We start from the raw sequence: 23,125 nt of genomic DNA, 5'->3' as shown, positions 1-23,125 counted from the left end.
AAAACTGAAATGTAGAGAAATAAATCATAAGAAGGTCTGTTTACTTTAGGTCAAATATTGAAGAACTTCTGATATGTAGTCATTAAGGTGAGCGGAAGTAAACATCCTCCTAACTATCCAGGATAAAGAAAGTTCACAATAATTTCTCTTGTTCCTTATCTCTATTTTCAGTGATGTGTCACCACATGGCAGCCGCTGGAATGCAGACACTTCCCCTGCTGTGTATTCATGGCAGATCTATGTCAGCTTACTTTAAGTCTAGCTTTCCTGTTGTTTGACAGTAATAGAATAACTTATAAGTGGTAACTTATTTAATCAATACATTATCTTTTCTTAATGTATTTCAAATATAATAGAAATTAGCTTCATGAGAGTATCCGGAACAGATCTGGCTATTCCTTTCCTTTTTCTCTTTAGTGAACCTTAGATCATTAGACCTTAGCTTTCCTGTGAAAATCATGATGTCAAGTTAAAAGAGTTATGCAGAGGGAAAGATGGTTTCACAGGCTTAGTTTGTCACACATTATTTACTGAGTACATATTATTTGAATTTTTTCCAAAAGCACATCCCTTCTAATTATAAAGTGTAAATGTTTTATACTATCGGTAGGATCCCTTTAATTTTTAAAGAAAAACTATTAAATAACTTCAAATATTGGCATCACCATGACAGTTTCACTCATTGACAGAACAAATGGCAATAGCTACAGATAAAAGAAACAGTAAGGATTAAACACACCATCATATACAACGAAATCTCTATTTAGATTTGACAAAATGTAATGTTCAGGGAGAGGTTTTACATGAGCATCCTACTAAATAATGCTTGGAAGTTTCTCTGACATGACATTCATTTGAGGACTTTCTAGAGATAACATGACTTAGTTTGATGCAAAGGCATGAAGTATGCTGCAGGTCAACATAATTGGCTTACAAAAACAAAGACATGGATATTGCACATAAAATATGATCTAAAAAAATCTTCAAATGGAAGCATTTTTCCACTAGGTAAAAATGACTTGTTAACCAATGTAATTGTTCCAAATAAATTCATTTCACTATGTAATTACTGTATTTATAAAAACTTACGTGATAGCTTTTACAAAGGTTTATTAGATTCATTCATACTATCGATTAGCCATTGAACACCGTATATGAAGGCAGAATGCTTCAAATTCTTTGAGGAATTTAATCTAGTGAGAGAAAAAGACAATACATTGTGAAAAACACAAAATAGAGTCATATTCAAAGTGATAATGGGAGTATTATAGAGGAATTATCTAACTCCTGTGGGCAAACTAATCTGGGTAGATTTTTCAAAGAACATGTGCATCCCTTCACTCTTACCCCTCATTCTCATTTATGTACCCTCTCCCTTAATGGTTATGTCAGATTCTTGCCAGTATAACCTAACATCCCTACCATAGCATTCATTAGAATTTTGGTGGTGGTGGAGCAGATTCTTAGTGTATTTAAATTATAAAAGGCCTTCCCAGATCTTTCCTCTTTATGGAAAACAGGACTTAATCTTGTTTGTTTTTTTGAAAGAATAGTATGTTTTTTGTGTTTGGCCATGTGTTTCTAGTGGTGTGCTGTGGCTTTGAAGAGGGGACATAAGAGGAAGCAAAAGAGGAGGAAAAGTCTAGGGGTGTTCCTATGGAAATAGTGCCAAATATCTCTCCTTTCAAAAATGTTTTTGTAGAGGTATTTGCTAATGTTTTGGGGGAACCCAGAGCAAAACTCTGAAAAGCTTTGCTAAAGACCTTCTCTATTGTCTTTGCTCAGACTTTCTGTGCAGCTCAGTAGCCCTCAGCATTGTTTTCACTGATGGTCTGTGGTTAACTCCAAAGAATGTCAAACATAAATGCTACAAGAGCCAGCAAAAGTAGCCTAAATTCTAAAATTCAGTCTAAGGGCACGATGGTGGGACTTAAGCAAATACTGACTGAGGACAAAAAAAAAATATGTGTTTTTGAGCTAAACCAACCTATCTATCCGAGGGAGTAAACAACGGAGTGATCCACATTAAATACCTGCTGATACGCGCTTGCGGGTATCCAGTTCACGCAGTCATACATTCAGTCCTGATCCCAGGAAGTTTCTACCATACAGTGACATCTCGGAGATGGCTGTTAAACCAAGTCTCCTGGTGACTACAACAAGTGTACCCTAGCGGACTGATATATTAAGACTCTTCAAAAAGAACCAATTCAATTGTTCATAACTTTGTACAGAGGATTTATGAATGCAAATTCCAAATGTCATGAAACATCACCTCCAAATATCAACTCTCCATTTCTAAATCCAGAGGTGCAGGTTTGCTCAAGGAGACATCATTTTTTTAGAGCAGCTTTTTTTCCTTTTGTAAAAATTTTATTAGCATATAATAGTTACATGGGCAGGATATATTGTGGTATTTACATATGTGCTTACAATATATCTTAGATTTACCCTCTCCATCATTCTCCCTCTTCCCCCCTCTTCTTAGAATGATTTCATAAGTTTTCATTCTTCTATTTTCATATATAAATATGAAATATATATATCATTTCCATCCTCACACACCCTTTTCTTATGCCCACTGGTACATACCTCCAGAGAAGACCTGTTTTCCCCTCCTGTCCTTCATTTGTGTGTGTGTGTGTGTGTGTGTGTGTGTGTGTGTGTGTGTGTTTTGATGGTCCAAGGGGGGTTTCACCTTGGCACTTCAGGCCTGTATACATGCTTTAATCAAATAACCCTCCCCATTACTTACTATTTCTCTATCACCATGCTCCCCCTAATATTCAACAACTTACAGTACAGTACATTATCTTATATTTATGTATAGATGGTCTGTGTCAGTATTTGTAATTCTCTAATATTTTCTTAATCTCTACCACCTCATGTAGTCCCTTTGGGTAGATTTGATAATACAATTTTGTAGAACAGATTTTTTGTGATGTAATTTATATACAAATTTTTCACCCATTACAAGTGACATTTCATAAATTTACAGAATAGTGCAACTATAGCCACAATCCAGTTTTAGAACATTTCCATTTCTATCACCTCAAAAAAGTTCCTCATTGTTAAGGGTGTAACTCAAGTGGTACAGTGCTTACCTAGCAAGTGTGAAGACTTGAATTCAATCCCCAGTACTGTTAACAAAAACAAAACCAAAAAACTCTTGTGTCTGTTTGTACAAAGGACCAATGCCCATTTCCTGTCCTAGGTAACCACTTATCTACTTTTGTCTCTCTAAATTTGCTTTTTCTAGACATTTCATTTAAGTGGAGCCACAAAAGGTATAGTCTTTTGCAGCTATCTTTTTTGATGTAGTATATTGTTTTTGAGATACATCTCTCTTATAGCATATACAGTTTATTTTTCCTACTGAATCATATTCCACAACTGTTGTAAAGTTACGTGTGTATGGAGCCTCACATGTAGAATGTATAAACATTTTGTTTATGTATTTTTCAGTTTACAGTGTCCATCATAAATTAAAAATGAGCTATATGTTCATGAAACCTGGCACTTCTGGAAAATTCTTGCCATAGATGATCAGAAGACAGACTTATATAATATCTATTCAACATCATTAGCAGCACCACCAGAGAAATTGCAATCGAGTTCCAAAAGGAAGTCTCAACTGCCTTTGAGAAATATGGATCTTTTGATTAACATTTTATTATTTTTCATTGAATAGGCCACAGATTTTCTACCTAAGACATATATATCTGATTAACCTACCAATATCCAGATTATAATTTTTAGGGACAAGTTTTAAACATGTAGATTTAAGAAATTTAAAATTAAAAAGTCTTTTCTTTATGCTGTACCTGGCTTCCTGGGAACTAGACATTGTAATTTTCCTGAAGATCATGGTGTCTTAGCACTGAGGAATTGTCAAGTGAAGTATGACATGAGTGGGTCACAAAGAACCATCACCATTTTTGTCACCATGTTATTTTATGTGGAAACGTGATAAGGCTCAGATGAAAGACACACAGCTAACTGCTATTAGTGAGGGGAATAGAAATGAAGTAAATTGTAAGGAAAACCCATTTACAAGCATATTGTTAGGTGAAAAGAATATAAATGTGAATTATATTTTGACTGGAAGAGGATATGATGAAAAAAAGTGATTTTCTAGAGTGGTTTCCCTATATATCTTTTTTTCCATCTTAGTTACCGTTATTTTATTATACCATTTTTTAAATTAAGGAAACTTAGTTGAATATGAGAAAAATGGTCAAATGAGACAATTTGCTCTGATTTACAGAAGTATTTAAAAGTTCAAAGTCAGAAAATGTGGAATTGAGTTTGACTTTGCAATTTGTAGCAAGCTTCTTTTCGCTAAGTGCGTCAGTTGTCTTATGTGTGAAATGATCAAAATAAATTCTTACAGTTTACTATAGAACCAAATAAAATAACACATGAGACTCACATTTTAGCCTGAAATAGAGCTAACATTTATGAAATTCATTCATTCATTCACCATTTACTGATGTCATAAGCTGTATCTGACATTATGGGGAAATACAGTAAGTCATATGGACATTATTCCTCCTAAGACAATACTGTTATTGGAAAAACAGATATTTGAAAATAATTACACAAACAGCAACATAATTATCATTGTAGTGTTATAAAGAAAAGTACAAAGAAGTTATATAAAGTAGAAATCAGGCCTTGGATGTGCTTTGCCAGCACATATCTTTTAATCCTTTCGTGAACATTGTGAGGTAGTTTATAGCTCCATATTTTGATGTGATGACTGAGGCATTGAGAAATGTGTTGACTTAATTTCTTCTCCCCTTCACTATGCTTTTCATATATCCCCTGCCTAGAACTGGTCTTAGAATTAGGTGTTTCAGAAATGCTTCTTTGTTGATTGAGTGACTGGTTGTTATAGTCCTACTTCTCAGAAAACTCGTAAGACAGAAGGCTGCTTTCTGTTGCAATCTGGCAAAAGGACCTGGAATACAAAATGGAGATAAATCTTTCCTATTTTGTTAAAAAAACAGAAAAAAAAAAAAAACACCTTAAGCAAAATGTCCTTGTCTTATGTTACACCACAAGGTCATGTTCTAGAATCATTACAGAAAATCATCATAGGTCAGAGTTTAGTGGATTGAGCAAAATAATATGGAGCTGTATGCATATTCAGGAGAATGTACCAGTGAATGTGTGATCTGAAAGTAGGTATTCATCTTTCTACTCACGTAATAAATTGTGCATTTAAAATCGGCATTACTTATTTTATGGATACAAGCAAGTATTGAGAAAGGTGTAATCATTTTCAGCCTCCATGAGCCAGAAGTAAATGAAGAAAAGCAATAGAGCCCCGGGAGAAAATGTCAAGATAAAGTTCTAGTCTGTCTGTCTGTTCAAGATGGGATAGTTTAACGTTAAGGTAGGGCCATAAGAAGGAACATGAGCCTCCCCATATCCTCCAACTTATGCTTAAAAAAAGATGGCTTCCTTATAATTCAAAGTACCTTTATAACTTTTATAGGGCCAGTAATTTAGATAAGAAAGATCGATTTCTGTCTGGGCTCTTCGCATTAATTTATCTGTGTCTGAGTTCTTTGGAGGTGGGGTTGCTGCTGCTTCCTCTGAGCCCAGTGCTCTTTAGAGGGATTCTGACTTAGTGGCCCAAAAGTTCAGGGGGATGAGTAGGAAAAACAAGAAGATTGCCCAGCTCAGCAGTAGGGGAAACCAGATTTCTTTCTTGGACCAGAGTCAAGGTCACCTCATATAAGGAGAAAAAGACTTGGACAGGAAATGAAGTAGGTCAGGAGAAAGAAAAGAGGCACAGTAGAAGAATCATTCTTAGATAATTGATATCAGTCGGGACTCAGATCCCAGACAGGGCAGATGAACTGTCTGGGCCATTACAGTCACCTCCAAAACACAATGCCAGTACTGCTTTCCTGCTGAAATTTTATTTTTGATATTGCATGAAATAATTGTTTGATCAGATGATCCATTGTCTCAGACATATTCCAAATGAGTCAAACCTTCCATAGCAATGGAATTAAAACTTTTCTCTTGTAAAGAGCAGTACATGGGTCCTTTTTTTAAATTTTTTTTTATTTTTTCTTTATTCATATGTGCATACAATGTTTGGGTCATTTTACATGGATCCTTAATAGCAAACAAACCAAACCAACCAAACAGAGCCAAAACAACTCTTAGGGTCTTACTTATTGAGTGTGAGTATTCATGGAAAGATTAAAATTGGTTGTTTTGTCTTCCTGCCTCTCCTTGACTTGGGATCATTGAACCATGGAGTCAGGATCCCTTAAATTCCATGTTAAAAATTTATTAATGTGAACACTTTTTGGAGAGATAGAAGAGCCATTATTATAACTAGAGTCTCAAATGGTCTGTCACCTGAACAAGTTAAGATCCAATTGTGTTCTATTTGGCTCTGTCCTTGAGCTCCTTTTCTTCTCGCGCTGTGTATTTGCTTTGGAAAACATCCACTTTCATTGCTTTATGACTTCAACTATCCTCTATATGCTGTAACTGATGTACACATTGATCAATTGGGGACACCTGCATGTCCCCAATTGAATATTTTATCTTGCCTCTCATAGCTGTTTCTCTCCCTACATGTGCCCTCTAGTAAGTGGGATCATCGAACCAAATGGTTTCCCAGTTTTGTCCTCTCATTTTTCATTCACACTTAGTGGTTAATTATACTTCAGAAGTATCTCTTCTCTTGGTCCCTCCTCTACACCCCTCTGCCACTACTTTGGTTTGGGTCCTACTCCTGTCTTGCTAGACTCTTGAAGAAGCATTTCAACTGATCCTGTCAGTGTCAGACATGCCTCAACCTTTGCTGCCTAGCTAGACAAAGGAATTCAAACTTCAGTACCACACACACAAAAATCAAAAACAAAAACAAAACAAAAAAAACTCCAAAAAGCAAAGATCTAAAAGGAAGGAGTAAAACCATCTTTAGTGTTGGTGAATAGCTCAAGTAGTAGAGCACTTGTCTATTATGAACAATGCCCTGTGTTCAATCTCCAACACCACACACACACACACACACACACACACACACGCACACAAATCGTTGCACAGTGTTTGGGCCGGGGACATGGCTCAAGTGTTAGAGAACCATCCTAGAAAGTGCAAGATTCTGGGTTAAACCCTCAGTTCTGCACACACACACACAAAAAGGAAAAAGCAAAATGAAAACCAACAATGATAAAAACTTTGCTGCTTCCCAGCAATACTGATGCACATACAACTTCTACAAAAGGTGTTCTAACTTCTCTCTCTGGCTCATGTACTACCATTTCTGAGTTTTATCTAATCCAAACTTCCCAGTCCTCAAGCCCACTATTTCATTTCATAGATCTACTTCTGGAAAGGCAAAAGGGACCAGGAATGTATAATCAGGTTACACATTCTCTTCTCTGTATTTATATTCCCCTTGCCCCCACCCTCAGTGTCTTATCTTCACTTTTTGTTTGCTGGACCACTTTTTAACCCACAGGCTCCATCTACTTATCACTGCTTTTGCACTCCCTCCCCACATCCCAGGAAAAGTTAGGGTTTCCTCTGTGTGTGTGTGTCTCTCAAGTTCCTCTTCATCTGTGGATACTTGTTTATATGTCAGTCCATGTACTGTGTGGGCTTCTAGAGGCCATGGCATCTTACACATCCAGCACCCAGACCAGTACCTGGCATATAGTAGGTTCTCAATAAATGATGAATGAATGAATGAGTGAAGGTTGCAAAGAATATCGTAATCATATAACTTGATTTGTTAATTGTACTAACGAGGGAATTAAGTCCTGGTGGAATTAGGAGAACTGTGCAATTGAGGCCAAGTCTGGAATAGAACACAAATGTTTTGACTCAGTTGAATGCATTTTCTACCTTGCAACAGGGCAAAATTTATTTTATGGTTTCCTAAGGAAAGAATCTTTAGTTTTAGCAACAAAATATAACCGAGAACAAGGAAACCTATTGGCTGAAATAAAAAGAAAAGCATCTGGCTTGTTTCCCCCATTAGAATATACTTTTCAATCAGTCTTTGTAGTTGAGGTAAATGAAGTTGTAAAGTACTAAGAAGTGAGCAGTAACTCCAGTCCCAGGGAGTGACTCTAATGAAGAAACGATAGCACTTTAACTAAGCTTATCAGTTAGTACTGAATAATTGAAAAAAGATTCTTTACCTTAAATTCTAAAGTAAGTCGTTCAGATGTGGAAACTTAACAGAGCTCTGGGGATCAATGCTTGCCTTGAGGGACTGGCCGTGAAAGGAACAGGGGAGCAATCTTTCATTTGAAAGGGAGCCAAACACACATTTCATTTTTCTAGGTTCCCTGCGTGAGGCAAGTGACTTGATTGAAAATATCCAGTTCTGTAGGAAAACTGTAGTTTATCTTTTCATGAAAATTTTAGATGCATAAAATTAATAAGAAGTCTGGATAGAAAAACCAAACCAAAATTAATGTTTTGTCTTCAAAAGAAGATGCCAAGAATTAAGGCACACATTGTGGAATGGAAAAGATAGAATGTAGGATATTTCTTTTATTTAGAGTGTAAACAACTACAAAGGAGAGTCATAGGGTAAGAAAACAATCTCTCTAAATTACAGATCTTTCAGCAGAATGTGTCTGCTGCACCTTATTAAACTGGGGGAGACACAGATTACATGAGAGATACACAGATTCCATCTAAGAGATTTGGGGAATGAAAACATATTTTTGGAAGAATGATAAATTTCAGCACCATCAGTTCAGATGGTGATAGAGGAGAAAAGGGATCTGGGGAGCTCACAACAGGGAACTAGCTGCTGCTCTGCAGGAGAAAGGACAGAGAATGGACAGAGGAAGGGAGCCAGGGAGAACCATGCTGGGCTGAAGTTGGCAGGAAGAACCTTGCTGAGATCATTGAACAGGGGAGAAGTCGAGCTGAGTCACTAAGTGCCCCCAGTAGAAAGGAAGAGAGGACTGGAAAGAGTAGAAAGAGCATGTTTATAAGAATCTGCAGTGGAAATAATTTCAAAACTGGTATTTCTGCTGTACTCTTTGCTACATGAGTGGTAGACTTTTGTAGGATGATATAAGACTTAGAGTTAACTTTCATTCAGGCTTGCTTTATAACAAAAAATCTTACCCATTTTCTAAAATTCTCACTAAGAAGTATGAGATCTTTAGCAACTTCTAATTTCATTTTTTTTGTAATTGTTATGCTGGGGTGTATTGTGACATTTACAAAAGTTCTTACAATGTATCAAGTATATCATAGTTGAATTCATCCCCTCCATGATTCTTCTTTATCCCTGCCTCTCCCATTTCTGGAATAGTTTCAACAGGTCTCATTTTTCCATTATCATACACGTGTACAGATTATTTGCACCATACTCACCTTCTTATACCCTTTCCCACATCCTTCCCCCCTCATTGGTACCACCTCCCACCCCAAGCAGGACCTGTTATACCCTCCTGTTTTACAATTTTGTAAAAAAATGATATTTTTGTTTGTTTAAGATAGCTATACATTGGTTTCGTTGTGACATTTTCATGTATATATGTGTTGTAACCCAAACTGGTTCATCTCTATTTTTCTCCTTTCTACCTTAGTCCCCCTTTTATGGTTATTTCAAGAAGTTTATAAATTGTATATTCACTCTTGTACAGGAAGCACATCAACCATATTCACCGTCTTAACTTCCTTCTTTTACCCTTCTTCTCTTGTATGTGACTTTCCCTTAGTGTGACCTCCCCTTAACATGATCTGTTTTTCATAATATTGTGTGTATTTTTATTAGGTATATATTAACATTCGAGAGAAAACATTCAGTCTTTGGCTTTCTGAACCTGACTAACTTCACTTAAGATGATGTTCTCCAGTTCCATACATTTGCTGGTAAACAACAAAATTTCATTTTTCTTTATGGCTAAATAAAACTCCATTGTATATAAATACCACATTTTCTTAATCCACTCATCAGTAGTGGGGGATCTTGGCTATTTCCATAGCTTAGCTATTGGGAATAATGGTAGAGTAAACATTGTGGTGTAGGTGCCTTTATTGTAACCTGACTTACATTCCTTAAGGTATCTCCCTAGGAGTGGTATTTATATGGATCATATGGCAGCTCTATTTTTAGTTTTTTGAGGAGCCTACATACTGGTTTCCATAGTTGTACTAATTTACATTCCCACCAGCAGTGTATGAGTATTCCCTTTTCCCCACATCTTCACTAACATTTGTAGTTGTTTGTGTTCTTGATGATTGCCATTCTAACAGGAGTGAGGTGGAATCTTAAGGAGGTTTTGATCTGCATTTCCTTTATGGCCAGGGATGTGGAGCATTTCTTCATGTATTTTTTGGCCATTGGGACTTCTTCCTTGAAAAAGCTCCATTCAGTTCATTTGCCCATTTCTTCACTGGGTCATTGAGTTTTTGGAAGTTTAGTTTTTTGAGCTTCCTGTATATTCTGGTTATTAATCCCTTGCCAGATGTATAGCTGGCAAAGATTTTCTCCCATTCTGTGGGCAGCCTCTTGAATTTGGTAACCATTTCTTTTGTTGTGTAGATATCTTCATCATTTCTTGAATAGCTATTTTGAGCAGATAGGACAGCTCTATCTTTACATGCATCCAATAAGAGACTTGAGTTTGGGGACCACTACTTTCTTTGTGGTTGTTCATCCTAGGTTTTCCATGGACTTCATGTAGTTACAGTGTGCCCAACAGTGCTACACCCTCAATTTTCATAGTCTGGAACTTTCTTCTTTTATCCCCTTCCTTTTTCTACCCACAGTCTAAATTTATTCACATTCTTTTCACTTGTTTAATACCATTTTGTCCCTACCTTTAAAGAGACTAGCTTAGATTCAACAAAGAACTCTAACAGTTTATGATTTGTTAGCTGTCCCTGAAAATGCATCGGTATTTAAAACATGATGTGCTGGAAATACAGTAGTCCTTTGGTATCCATGAGCAGTTGGTTCCAGGACCCCAGAGTATACAACAATATCTGAGAATGCTCAGGTCTCATATAAAATGACAGCATTTGCATTTAACCTACAGGAATCCTCCTGCATACTTCAAATAATATCTAGATTACCTAAGAAAACCAAGCAATGTAAATAGTTGTATTGTTTAGGAAATTATGACAAGAAAAAGATGTCTGCATATGTTCAGTACAACCATAATTTTTTTCTTTTTCCAATATTTTCAATCTGTTGTTGGTTGGATCTGCAGATGTGGAACCACAGATACAGAGGACTGACTGTGCATTGCTTTAACACAGAGTGACTCTAATATTCAGCTACCATAGAGTCACATCAGTAGGTATTTTGGGAGTAGAGCCAGAAGAGATGTTACAGGGACAGGAGTCTTTCCTGGAACATATTTTTAAATGTAGAATTCCACTAAGAAGATAAAGAAGAATGATGAAGGGGGTGAACTCAAGTATGACATATTGTAAGAAATTTTGTAAATGTCACAGTATACCCTCAGTACAACAATAATAAAAATAAAGTCTATTAAAAAAAGAATCTTAATAAGATAATATGTGTGAAGTGTTTAGGGGTACTTTGCATGGAAAGTTCTAGTCAAAAGCCAAATATTAGTATTCCTGTCATTATAGAGTCCCAGAGCAGGGAGGCACTGAGGAATTTGCAATTGAATACCCTCCTGCAGGCCCTTTAGCACCTTCTAAAGATTCCATACATCAGGGAATATACCATGGTTTGCTGAAGGGATAAGTGTTTGAGAGGTGATGAAGTTTACTCGGAGAATTTAGAGTTCAGTTTTATTTGAACTAAAGAGTGAATAGACCCACAGTGCTGAGGATCCTTCTGGGCCCGTTTAAATAGTAGCTCCAATTCCCTTTTTTGAACAGTTTCACATGTCAGTCACTGAGTTTTACAAATGCTGATCTGTGCTGCATGAAGCCCTCTCCTGGGACAGAGCATGGTGTGAACTCTTTGCAACCTAATCCTACAAGCACCAGCTAGAGTCACATGCCTGCCATGAAGTTTTGCTTGACAACTCCAGGGTTCTCTGGTCCTTCATTCCATTGAACTTGGGTGCACTTGTTGAGGTTGCACTACTGATTTAGCCTTTTGATTATGTGTAGTAAGATAGAGAGTTTTGTTCACCAGAGATTCTGCAGACTACTGCTGCATGACATTTCTAGCATCTAGCTGATGAGGAAGGTCACTTATGGAGAGAAGGGAGTGTGGACACAGAATGTGAACTGACTTCAAGAGGACAATGAAGGAAGGACATAGAAAACCCAGCACAGGGGTGAGGGAACTTCATGAATGAGAAAAAGTAGGATGATTCAAGTGGCTTCTCTCAGTATGGGCTTTAGGGAAGAAAAACAAATGGATAGCTACAAATGATGGGCAGGAAGTTGTTTTTGCCTTTGTCTTTTGCATGGTGGTGCATTAAAAAGTCTCTGGCCAATATCAGATTTGGTATTACAGTTGCTTCCACCTTCTAGTCCTTTGTTTATTTATCACATATTTATTGACTTCCTATTATGAGCCAGATACAATTCTAGGTCTGCACACTTAGCAATGAGAAAGATAGACAGACATTCTGGTCAGGGAGACAATGAATACTAGACAAGGAAAATGCAAACAGACCAGATAATGTCAAATATTATTAGTGCTCTGAAGAAAACAGAACAAGAACATGGGGTAGAAAGTGACTTTGTCCAGCTTTTATGAGGATATGTGCATGGCTTAGTATCCCAAAGTGATGCAAACTGCTCAGGACAATGTTTTACACATCTTGATCTGAATTTTTCACCCAAACTTCTTTATGCCTTTTTAGCTATTCAATATTGCAGATAAATTAATGAATCTGAGAACAGAGTTTTGCAATGAAATAGGTTTCATAGGTTCTCTTTTTTTGGTGCCACAATGCTTTCAATAGTTTTTGAAGCTTCTAGGTCCCTTTTCCACATAATATTTTAAAATATGCATAAACTTAATACACAATTATCATGGAAACTAACAGTACAGATAGAACTATAGTTCTTTGATCCTTAGATGATAAGCACTGAATGAGGTTACAAGTATTTTCCATGGGAAATGTTTGAAGGGCAAACTGAGCTTTGGGGGGTCATAGTTCTTGTTATTCCTACAATCAAACTAAGTACAATTGACCAAGTACAATTGACTAAAACAAACTACACTTGACATTTGGGCAAGCGATGCCAATAAGTCTTCCACTTAGCTACCAGTAATGCAGCTAATCAAACATAAGTCCAGAGAGTAAATGCTTATTCACTGGTTTGCTGAGTTCTGGAGCACTAGGTTAGAACATGAAGTATATCCCTGAGAATATAATCAACTTACTGGCAATAAGTAGCAGAACACAGGTTGAAAAAGAAGTGGGTCTTGAGGCTTAGACAGGATGGATCCTGCCTATAGCTACAAAGAACCTGGTCAGTGGGGCCAGTGCTGCATGTGGGGATCAGGTAAGCAGGGAATACTGACTAGGGCCAGAGCAGAAGAGCAAGGATCATTGCAATGGTCCTGAGGCCAAAGTGAAGGACACAAGAAAGAAGGCTCTAGGCTTGAGCACTGAACTGTGTTAAGCTGTGCCCTTAGTACTTCAGGAGAACAGGGAGCTAGCCACAGGGGTTGCACTGTCCCATCGGTGGTCCTTACTTTTTGCTTGCTTTCCTATGGAAAACATTGTGTCTGAAAATTTATTCTTTGCTCCTGATTGGCTCCTAATTGTACAGATGTAAATTTGTTGTTTTTATTAAAATTACTTAAAAAAAATTTTTTAAAGTCATACCAGAAGAACTAGGTAAGACACCTAAAAAATTAGTTAGCATTTGTTGCCCTCAACGCAGAGAAACTAAAGCAAATACCTTAAAAGCAACTGAGGCCAACAGGAGAAGGGGACCAGGAACTAGAGAAAAGGTTAGATCAAGAAGAATTAACCTTTTATCATGTGAGCACATGATAAAAGCGAGAGCACACAAGGGAGGGGTGAGGATAGGTAAGACACCTAAAAAACTAGCTAGCATTTGTTGCCCTTAATGCAGAGAAACTAAAGCAGATACCTTAAAGCAACTGAGGCCAATAGGAAAAGGGGACCAGGAACTAGAGAAAAGGTTAGATTAAAAAGAATTAACCTAGAAGGTAACACCCACGCACAGGAAATCAATGTGAGTCAATGCCCTGTATAGCTATCCTTATCTCAACCAGCAAAACCCCTTGTTCCTTCCTATTATTGCTTATACTCTCTCTACAACAAAATTAGAGATAAGGGCAAAATAGTTTCTGCTGGGTATTGAGGGGGGGAGCGGGAGGGGGTGGAGTGGGTGGTAAGGGAGGGGGTGGGGGCAGGGGGGAGAAATAAACCAAGCCTTGTATGCACATATGAATAATAAAAGAAAAATGAAAAAAAAAAAATAAAAAAAAAGAAGAATTAACCTAGAAGGTAACACACACGCACAGGAAATCAATGTGAGTCAATGCCCTGTATAGCTATCCTTATCCCAACTAACAAAAACCCTTGTTCCTTCTTATTATTGCTTATACTCTGTCTTCAACAAAATTAGAGATAAGGGCAAAATAGTTTCTGCTGGGTATTGAGGGGGTGGGGGGGAGAGAGGGGGCGGGGTGGGTGATAAGGGAGGGGGTGGGGGCAGGGGGGAGAAATGACCTAAGCATTGTATGCACATATGAATAATATAAAAAACAAAACAAAACAAAACAAAAAACCCATCACAAAAATAGGGCTGGTGGAGTGACTCAAGGTGTAGACCTTGAGTTCAAACCCAAGTACCACAAAAAAAAAAAAAAAAACGTGTTTAATATATCTAACCTAAAGAACATCATAGCATAGCTAAGTACCTGCTAACATGAGCCTAACATGCTCAGAACACTTATTGTGCAAAGTCTATTGTATAATAAAGGGTTGAATACCTGCATCGAAAAGTGCTAGCAACGTACGTGGTATACTGTAGATTAGTGTTGTTTCTTGTGAATACATGGTGGACAGGAGCTGTGGCTCACAGCTGCTGCCTAGAATCCCAAGGTGTGTGATGCTTCATATTGCTAGCCCAGGAAAAGGTCAAAATTAAAAAAAAAAAAAAAAGCAAGTCCTATCACAGTCAATCATTAATGCCCCACCTGGTGGCATCGGTTAGAACAGGGGAAGGCATTGTCTCCTGTCACTCTCCAGCACAGATGTCCTTTCAGATGTTTGACACTTGTAGGAGATGCACTAAAACTAGTGACTTTTTGTGAATCCTTCCTTAAGGGGAGCCTGTGTCTTTGCTTCTGCTTCCAGCCACACTGGTCACCTTTATCCTCTTACCTATATGTCATATGTTTTCCTGAGTGGGCTCTTTGCATTTATCCTTTCCTTTATCTAGAAAGCTCTTCTCTCCCTCTCCTCAGAACTACCGCTTCTCCTCTTTCAAGCCTCAGGAGAAATGCCTGCATCAGTCTCCCTAGTCCTGGGCATGAACACCCTTTTTGAAGTAGTCTTCCTTATGATTTTTTTCCATCATTTTATGTGTTGATTTCTTTCATAAATCTTATTAAAAATTTAAAGTTATCAAAAAAAAAAAAGTCATCCCAGAAGAACAATTCTTATGGGATTTCCCACTACCTGATGGAACAAGCCTAGTTTTGGAGTTGTGCTTTTGAACAAAGTTCATCTTTGGTTTTAACTTAGGTGCTTCAGCAATGAATAGGAGAGCAACAAAGCCACATGCCTTGAGAATTCTAATTCTCGGAAAGAAACTGGAAGCCCAGGCTACAGTTGTTGTACCTCATGCATGCTTTGCCCCCTCCCTCCTTTTCTTGTTTCACATGGCCCATTTTCTACTGGATATGCTCTACAATGACCTAATGCTCAACACATCTAAGGCTGATTTTATCTTCTGCTTTTCTTTTGTTGGTTTATGATAGCATTCTTTTCCAAGTTACTAATTAAACAACAATGGAGCCTTTCAACTTCTTTTTCTTCATGGCTTGCCATATGCAAATAATCATGTGAGCTCCATGGTTCATACATTAAAAACAGATCTCATCTCTTCCTCCCTCAAAAATAGCAGTTCTTAAGCAGGACGTTTTTCCTTCATTTTTAGATTTCTACCTAAGTCTTGTAACAGAGCTTCTATTTTCTCACATCTTTCCTATTTCTTCCATTGAAATTCTTCATTTCCCACACCTGAGTCCTACACTTTCCCCTTTCAGAAATAAATACAAATTATACTAAATCATGCTTAGGACTCTTTATATGAATTACTTAACTTTGTCCTGAACATGGGTTGTGTTTTCTAGTTTCTTTGCATGCTATATAATTTTTGATTAAAGGCTATTATGAATTTTGCAGTGCTGGATTCTAGATTTTCTTCCCCTTGGTTTTTAAATTTGTTTGGACTTTGTTCTACTGTGCAATTAAATTGGATAGCATCAGTCTGGTACTTTTAAGGCATGTTTTAAAGCATTGTTAGGCAGGTCTGGAGTAGCCTCTAGTTTATGCCTGATTTGGCACCAGTACTAAGGCAATATATTTCTGAAGACACTCCTCAGTTCTCTTCATATTATGAGGTCTTTCCATTCCGACTGGTGGAAACTGAAACTATTCCTAGCTTTGTGTGAGCTCCTGAGATGGTTTTTCCTGCTCCTTTCAGGTGATTCTTTCTCTGATCTTAGTAGTTCTTTGCATACTGCTTAGTACTCAAAGAAGCAAAGCAGCTTCTTCCCTCTGTAGATTTCTGAGCTTGCTTTGTCTCTATGCATTTCTCTTCTCTGTGGTAATATGTACTACCAATTCTAGCTGTTATAAACTTCTGATTTTCAACTCTGTGTCCTACTTGGGGAAACTACAGGCATTATTTGTGCTCCCTTTCCCTCTGCCATACTGAAAAACTCTCTGTAGATTTGAGTTAGGAGTCAGCTAAGTCACCTGTAGAACTCACCTGTTTACTTTTTCTCAAGGATCATGTCCTGTACTATCTGCTGGTCAAAGTCTGAAACATGTTGCTTCTCATTTTGTCTGCTTTTATTATTATTATTATTATTAAGGCAGGTAGGTAAATCCAGTTCCTGTTACTCTGTCATGATTAGATAGATAATGAGAAGTAGAAAGCAATACCTTTATAATTAAGCCATATTTTTCTATCTATCTTTATCTCCTACTATTTTCTGTTTGAATTGTATTACAGTTAGATTGTTTATTCACTCCTATAGTGAAGCCTAGCACAGTGAACTGTTCATATGGCTTTGGATGGCTAAGAAAATAAAGAGTCCCTTCTCTTATAGATATTATAGCTTAGTAAACATGCTACACAAATTCCAGATATAATGGTGTAGTAGACCCTGGGATCCACAGGTAAATGGTTTCACGGAGATGGCCAATGAGGAAAAACCATGAATGCAGAGGCTGCAGAGTCCAGTACTAAAAAATTACTCAAACTTACCTATACTGAATGTACAGTAGGTCTGAGCATCCATAACTTGAAATCATATGGTGTAGGATATATTATGGTCACAAAATTACTGTTGTACACATTAATACTGCTCACTAAAAGCAAGATCTTATTTCATATTCTTTATATTGAATACTGCAGATTCTTGATTCAATTTTTCCCATAGCACCACCTAACTTCTGCTAAAAACATAATGCCTTTCAACAAATGTAAAAATTTCACTTTATCACTTAAATTAAGCATATTACATGCTTAATTTGGCTTTGGAGGATTGCTTTTGGGGTATCACTTGCTTTTTGGCAGGAATAGCTTTATGAAATTTAGGGCAGGGAAACACTCGACAGATTATACAATGATCTAAACATAACTAACAATAACACAGGACTTACCAAGAGTTTTTCCACATCAACTCAGCTGCATAATCCACATGTGGTAATTAAAAAATTTTGTTTTAGAAATCTTTTGTTTTTTATTTATTACTGTTTTTGAACATGCTTGGTCAAAACCATGTGTAATAAACCTGCCAATAAGGTGGAATATTTAATAAATATTCATATTTGTACAAGTATATTTATCTTTTAAGATGTTCTCAGAGTGAAAACAATTCTATCTTTTACTTGGTAAGGTGGATGACAGCTATTAAGTGAAAACCAAACTAGTATGCAGAATTATGTTTAATACCCTCACATCTCAATGCATCTCAATTATCTTCTCATTTAGTAGATATTTACTAAATATCATAACAAATTCAGTAGTAAAAGGAATGATCACTGACCTTCTTCTGGCCTTCTGAACACATTTGTCATGCAGGTACCTTTTGTTCCAAATGATGATCGAAGTTTCTTACAGTTGGGATAGAGATGTGGAGCTGCCATAACTCAAGGTAAGTTACACTAAAAGGCTATTAAGACAAGATTCATTTTACAGTTAGCAAGGTTTAAAGTGGCAATAATCCAGTCTCTAAGGTTTGTATTTCCAGACTCAAGGAGAATTTTCTTAAAGTAAAGATAAACTTAGCAGATTTTGCTCTTGCATGTTCAGACACATGCAGGGAAACAAATCGCTATTCAGAAGCGATGAAAAAATAACTTCGTAAGTTCTGAATCTTGAATTCATTGCATGACCATTCACAATTGAAATACTTCAAAATAACTGTTTTTAGGTCACCAGGAATTTTCCTTAATTTTATGGCACACAAATCTTTGTGTTATAAATGTCTGTAATTACAACTTGACTATCAACTACAAAATATTTATCCTTGAAATGTGTAGATCTTATTCAAATGGAAGAACAAGAGACTTTTTGAAGTAAAGATTTTTGATAAATTGCATAAGAAATGTCCCACCATGAACATTTACCATTCATGAACATTGGCAATGAAATTTCAAGACAATTGGCCCTAATGTTTAATGCAGTTAACATTAATAATAATAATTGTTTTCTTATTTTCCAATGAAAGGTAGACACATGGCTTTTTGGTCTCTTTCAATAATGCAAATCTTTCTAGTCACTTTTAATCACCATCTAAGTGCAGAAATGCAGCTAATCAAATCAGTGGGATAAGGTAACTACCTTCTCCATGTCTATACCTAATGTAGCTAATTCTCTCTCCTCATCACTGGACTGATTTCTCTAGCATTAAATGAAGGCAGGAAGGTGAGGTAGATGGAAGAAGGAGTCATTCTTGGATATCCCTGACATGATAAATGTTTATTTTGACTATCACAGGATCTCAGTGTTTCTAGGTTCTTTGAAAACACCTATTATCCCCTGGCTTTGCATCAGATCTTATACATTCAATTTCCTTGATGTGGGTGAATACATCCTCTGTTATGCTCACTTAAGATTCAGTCACCATTTTCTGAAAATTTTAGCAGTTGCTCTGGCATCTTTCTGTTGATGTTTCTTTGTCCCTCTCAGAGGCATGGGATTTAAGATGACTTCTAGTCTATCTGATTGCTCAAGAATGAGTATATGAGAAATGTACATTTGAGATGTTCTGTCTATAAGAATGATATTACTTTTCAAACTAGCTTGTACTCTGTTGCCCTAGCAGGCTCCTGTCCTCTAGTTTACTCAGGTATGAATTAGACACACTCTATTCTGCCCCTCAACCTTCAGGGTACATATTTCAAGTTCTCTGAATGATCTCCTTAGAAGCTTTTTAATTAGTATTGAAGAGATGACACCACAATCCTTTTCCACTTACAAAATAGGGATGGATGGAGACTCACATAGCTACAATTGTCTCTCAAGATATCCTAATTTTCAACTCTCTTTGTCTCTTGAATTTTAATCTTTTAAATCATGAATAGTTGATTTGAAGGATCAGTGTAGCAAACAGATTATCAGTCACTTCCTTTGCTGATACTGCATAAGTGATAGGAATTATATTTTTGAAGGTCAGAATAATTGGCACTTCCTAGTATTAAGACCTCAGCTGAAATGGAGACCAAAATAGCTCTATGTTAAACCTTTTACTCTTACATTTTAGGACATGTTAACTTGTCTAGACCACAAAAAGAACAATATTTCCCAAAGGAACATTTAAGAATTGACATTAAATATTTGTTTTACATTTTTAATGTTTGCAAAAGCAAATTTTGTGTATTTTTTAAAGTTTATTTTCTGATCAATTTTGCTATTTTTATGTTATGTCCCAGCCCAAGAATGGAATCTTAATTTATAACATGTGCCTTAAAAAATAAGGTCAGGGGACCAATTGGACTGTAAATCAGGGATTATGATTTTCAATGCTTTATAATCAAAGGTGGAAAGAATAGACAAGAATGTTCCTCATGACATGGAATGCCTTCTAAAAGAACCTTCATGAAGACTGATATTTTCTTACAAGGTTATTCTCCTCCAAATTCTTTGCCATAGCTGTGAAAGTAAACGCTTCTATTTTCTTGCTTTTCTACTTTTGACTCCCTTTAGAACATGAGAAGCCTTCTATCTTGAATGAAAAACTTGTTTTGGAATTCAGCAAGTGAGTCAGCAGGTAACAACCAGGGGCTTCATTCTGCAAGCACTGGGGAATTATAGAAGGTTTCAGAGCAGGGTAGTGACTTCATGATAATGTATTAGATGAATTTGGCAGGCAGGAGGAAGGGAGAAGAAAAGATGCAGAAAGTCACATCTGGAACTCCATCTGCATATTGAGAGGAAAGAGGAGAGCAATGGCATTAAGGAAGATACTTAGGAGTGGAAAAAGTGTTCCAGAAAATATTATTTAAAGAAATGCTAACATAGGACTGCACAGCTGAGTGGCTATGGAGGGAGGAAAAATACAGAAAAGAGTATTCTGCTTGGAAAATGTTCATTCTAAAGATGAGAATAAAGCCACTTAGTTATTTCCCCCTTGTGTATAATCTATTTCATTTAAGTAAAATTTGCAAAAAATTAGATTTTCTTGAACTTTTCATCTGTTAAAAGAAACTTTCTAGCTGGGCATGGTGGTCCACACCTATAATCCCAAACTATGTGGGAGGTGTTGGTAGGAGGATTGCAGTCTGAGGTCATCTCTGGGCAAAAGCATAAGACCCTACCTAAAAAATAAATTAAAGCAAAAAAAAAAAAAAAAAGGCTGGAGGCATGACCCAAGAGGTAGAGTATTAAGTGCAAAACCCTGAGTTAGAACGTGGTACTAAACAAAACAAAAAAAAAGAGGCTTTCTATAATATTTTTCAATTTCTGGTTTGCAATTTCTCCTGGTCTTTAATTTTTTGGTTTTCTCTATACTTCTACTGTTTTGGCTAGAGTGAAAGTGGAAAATATCAAATACAAAAATAACACAGTGAAGTTTAAGTTTTGTCATTGGAGAGCTTGAATTTTAGATACAGAATTCAAGATAAAGAACAGTCAGGCCAGACCTTCCAAATTACATAATTAGTTTTAGCAAGGCATTTAGGATAAAAATTTCAAAAGCTGCATGTGTCTGGTTTCTCTGTTACAATGTCTGGTGTTCTGGAACAATCTGGGCCAGCTCACTGCTGCACCAGTGCTTGCTTTAGTGGAGACTCACATTTCATGTTTCATTGAGGCCACTCATTTGGTGGCATTCATCCTCCTTGGGATCTCTCTATCAAGTTTTGCTACCAACTTAAAGGTCTTTGTCACTCATGAGTCATCCCTCTCTTGGATAGTATTTTCTTTTTTATTCATTAAAACTACTCAGAATGAATACTTTTCTTTTATCCATGGCTGGCACCATTGACAAGGGCCCACAATCTCTTATTTCCCCTCTATAATTGCCTTTAACTAGTCTTCCTGTATCAACCTTCGCTTTCTCACAGTCTCTTTCTCAACCTAGCAGCCACTAAGTCTGGCTTCAACTGATGTTACCTCTTGGCTAAAAATTCTGCTGTGGCTCCTGATTTCACATTTAACCAAAGAGGAATTCCTCAGGAAGACCTAAAAGTCTTTGCCACTCTGACCTCATCTCCTATGGCTCACCCTTCACTTATTGCACTCTGCTCAGACCTGCCTGGAACATTCCAGGCATGGTGAAATGCCTTGTTTACTTTAAATCTTGCTACAATGCTACCCTCTCAGTGAAGCCAACCTGGCTACCAAGTTTTAGTAACAACCTGCTCTACCACCGTGATCATTTAAATTTTAAAAATTTTAATTATCTGTTCTTTTCCATCCATCCTCTGGAATGTAAGCTGCATGAGAGCAGAGATCTTCATCTATTTTTGTTCACTATTGTACTATTGCAGCTACCTAAAATGATGGCTAGAATAGAGCCTAGGAAAGAACAATAGCATCCAATAAATACTAAAAGAACATACTGTTCCTTCATTGGTGAGGCTTGACTGGGCCTGAGAGTGACATGTAGATATGTATCTGTGTTATTTTCATTATTTGGGTAGTGACATTGAGATTTGTGTAGGAGAATGTCCTTATTAGTAAGCAGTACTAACATTAATGCATTCAGAAATCATGGAGCATCAGTGAATAATCTACTTTCAAGTAATGTTGAAAAAATATTGGCAGTATTATAATATTTCAGTAAACTGGAGATTGTGTCAGATAAGAAGAACTTTACAAATTGTCTTTATTTTTCTGTGAGTGAGGTGAGTATAGAGGAGGTGTTATATAGGAAAGGAGAAGGGATGTTCACACAGCAAAATGATTTTGGCTCCCAGCAATACTTTATTTTCTAGAAATACTTTATTTATATTTATTGCCCTGTTCCCTGGGTAGGGAAGTTTGTCGTAGAGCTGCTTAGGTTCGGGTCTTTCAGTTTCACCCCCATAACCATCACCTTCCCAGAGTGCTCAGAACTCCAGGGAGCTGACCCAGGAGATCTGAGGCACAGCCTCACCTTGTTCCTGGAATAAGTGTTTTTGTTCTCACCATTGGGGATATTGAGTAGAGCTGTAACAAAAGACCTTCACTTATGATTATTTCAGGTCCTCGGTGATCTTCCTCCTTCATGAAGTTACTCGAACTACATCTCAGTTTACCATATATGCTGGAAAACACCAGGAAAACTTCTTCCTTCTGGTCTTTGCCCAGGAAGGTTCTCCTCTGAGATGTCTTAATGGCTCACTCACTTACCTCACCATGTCTTTGCTTATATGTGAACTTCTCATATTTAATATTTTTCCCACCCCAAACTCCTATTTCCCTTTCTTGCTTCATTTTCTTGACAGCATTATCACTTCTAGCACACTGT

The 23,125-nt window shown here is 36.9% G+C and overlaps 1 long non-coding RNA gene across 2 annotated transcripts in view; it reads left to right on the top strand.

Moving 5' to 3' along the window:
• Window positions 1–16,547: 16,547 nt before the first annotated feature.
• The window catches only part of LOC141411444 (uncharacterized), a 203,911-nt gene continuing 197,333 nt past the window's right edge, over window positions 16,548–23,125 (top strand). For both annotated transcript variants that reach the window (XR_012436192.1, XR_012436191.1), the window contains exons 1-2: window positions 16,548–16,644; window positions 18,253–18,325. This is a non-coding gene — a long non-coding RNA (uncharacterized lncRNA). The remainder of the gene's footprint in view (window positions 16,645–18,252; window positions 18,326–23,125) is intronic.

The sequence above is a fragment of the Castor canadensis genome, chromosome 10 (assembly GCF_047511655.1).
Source record: "Castor canadensis chromosome 10, mCasCan1.hap1v2, whole genome shotgun sequence".
Lineage (NCBI taxonomy): Eukaryota > Metazoa > Chordata > Mammalia > Rodentia > Castoridae > Castor > Castor canadensis.
The sequence above is the reverse complement of the archived record's forward strand: the minus strand, read 5'-3'. Positions and strand labels throughout refer to the sequence as shown.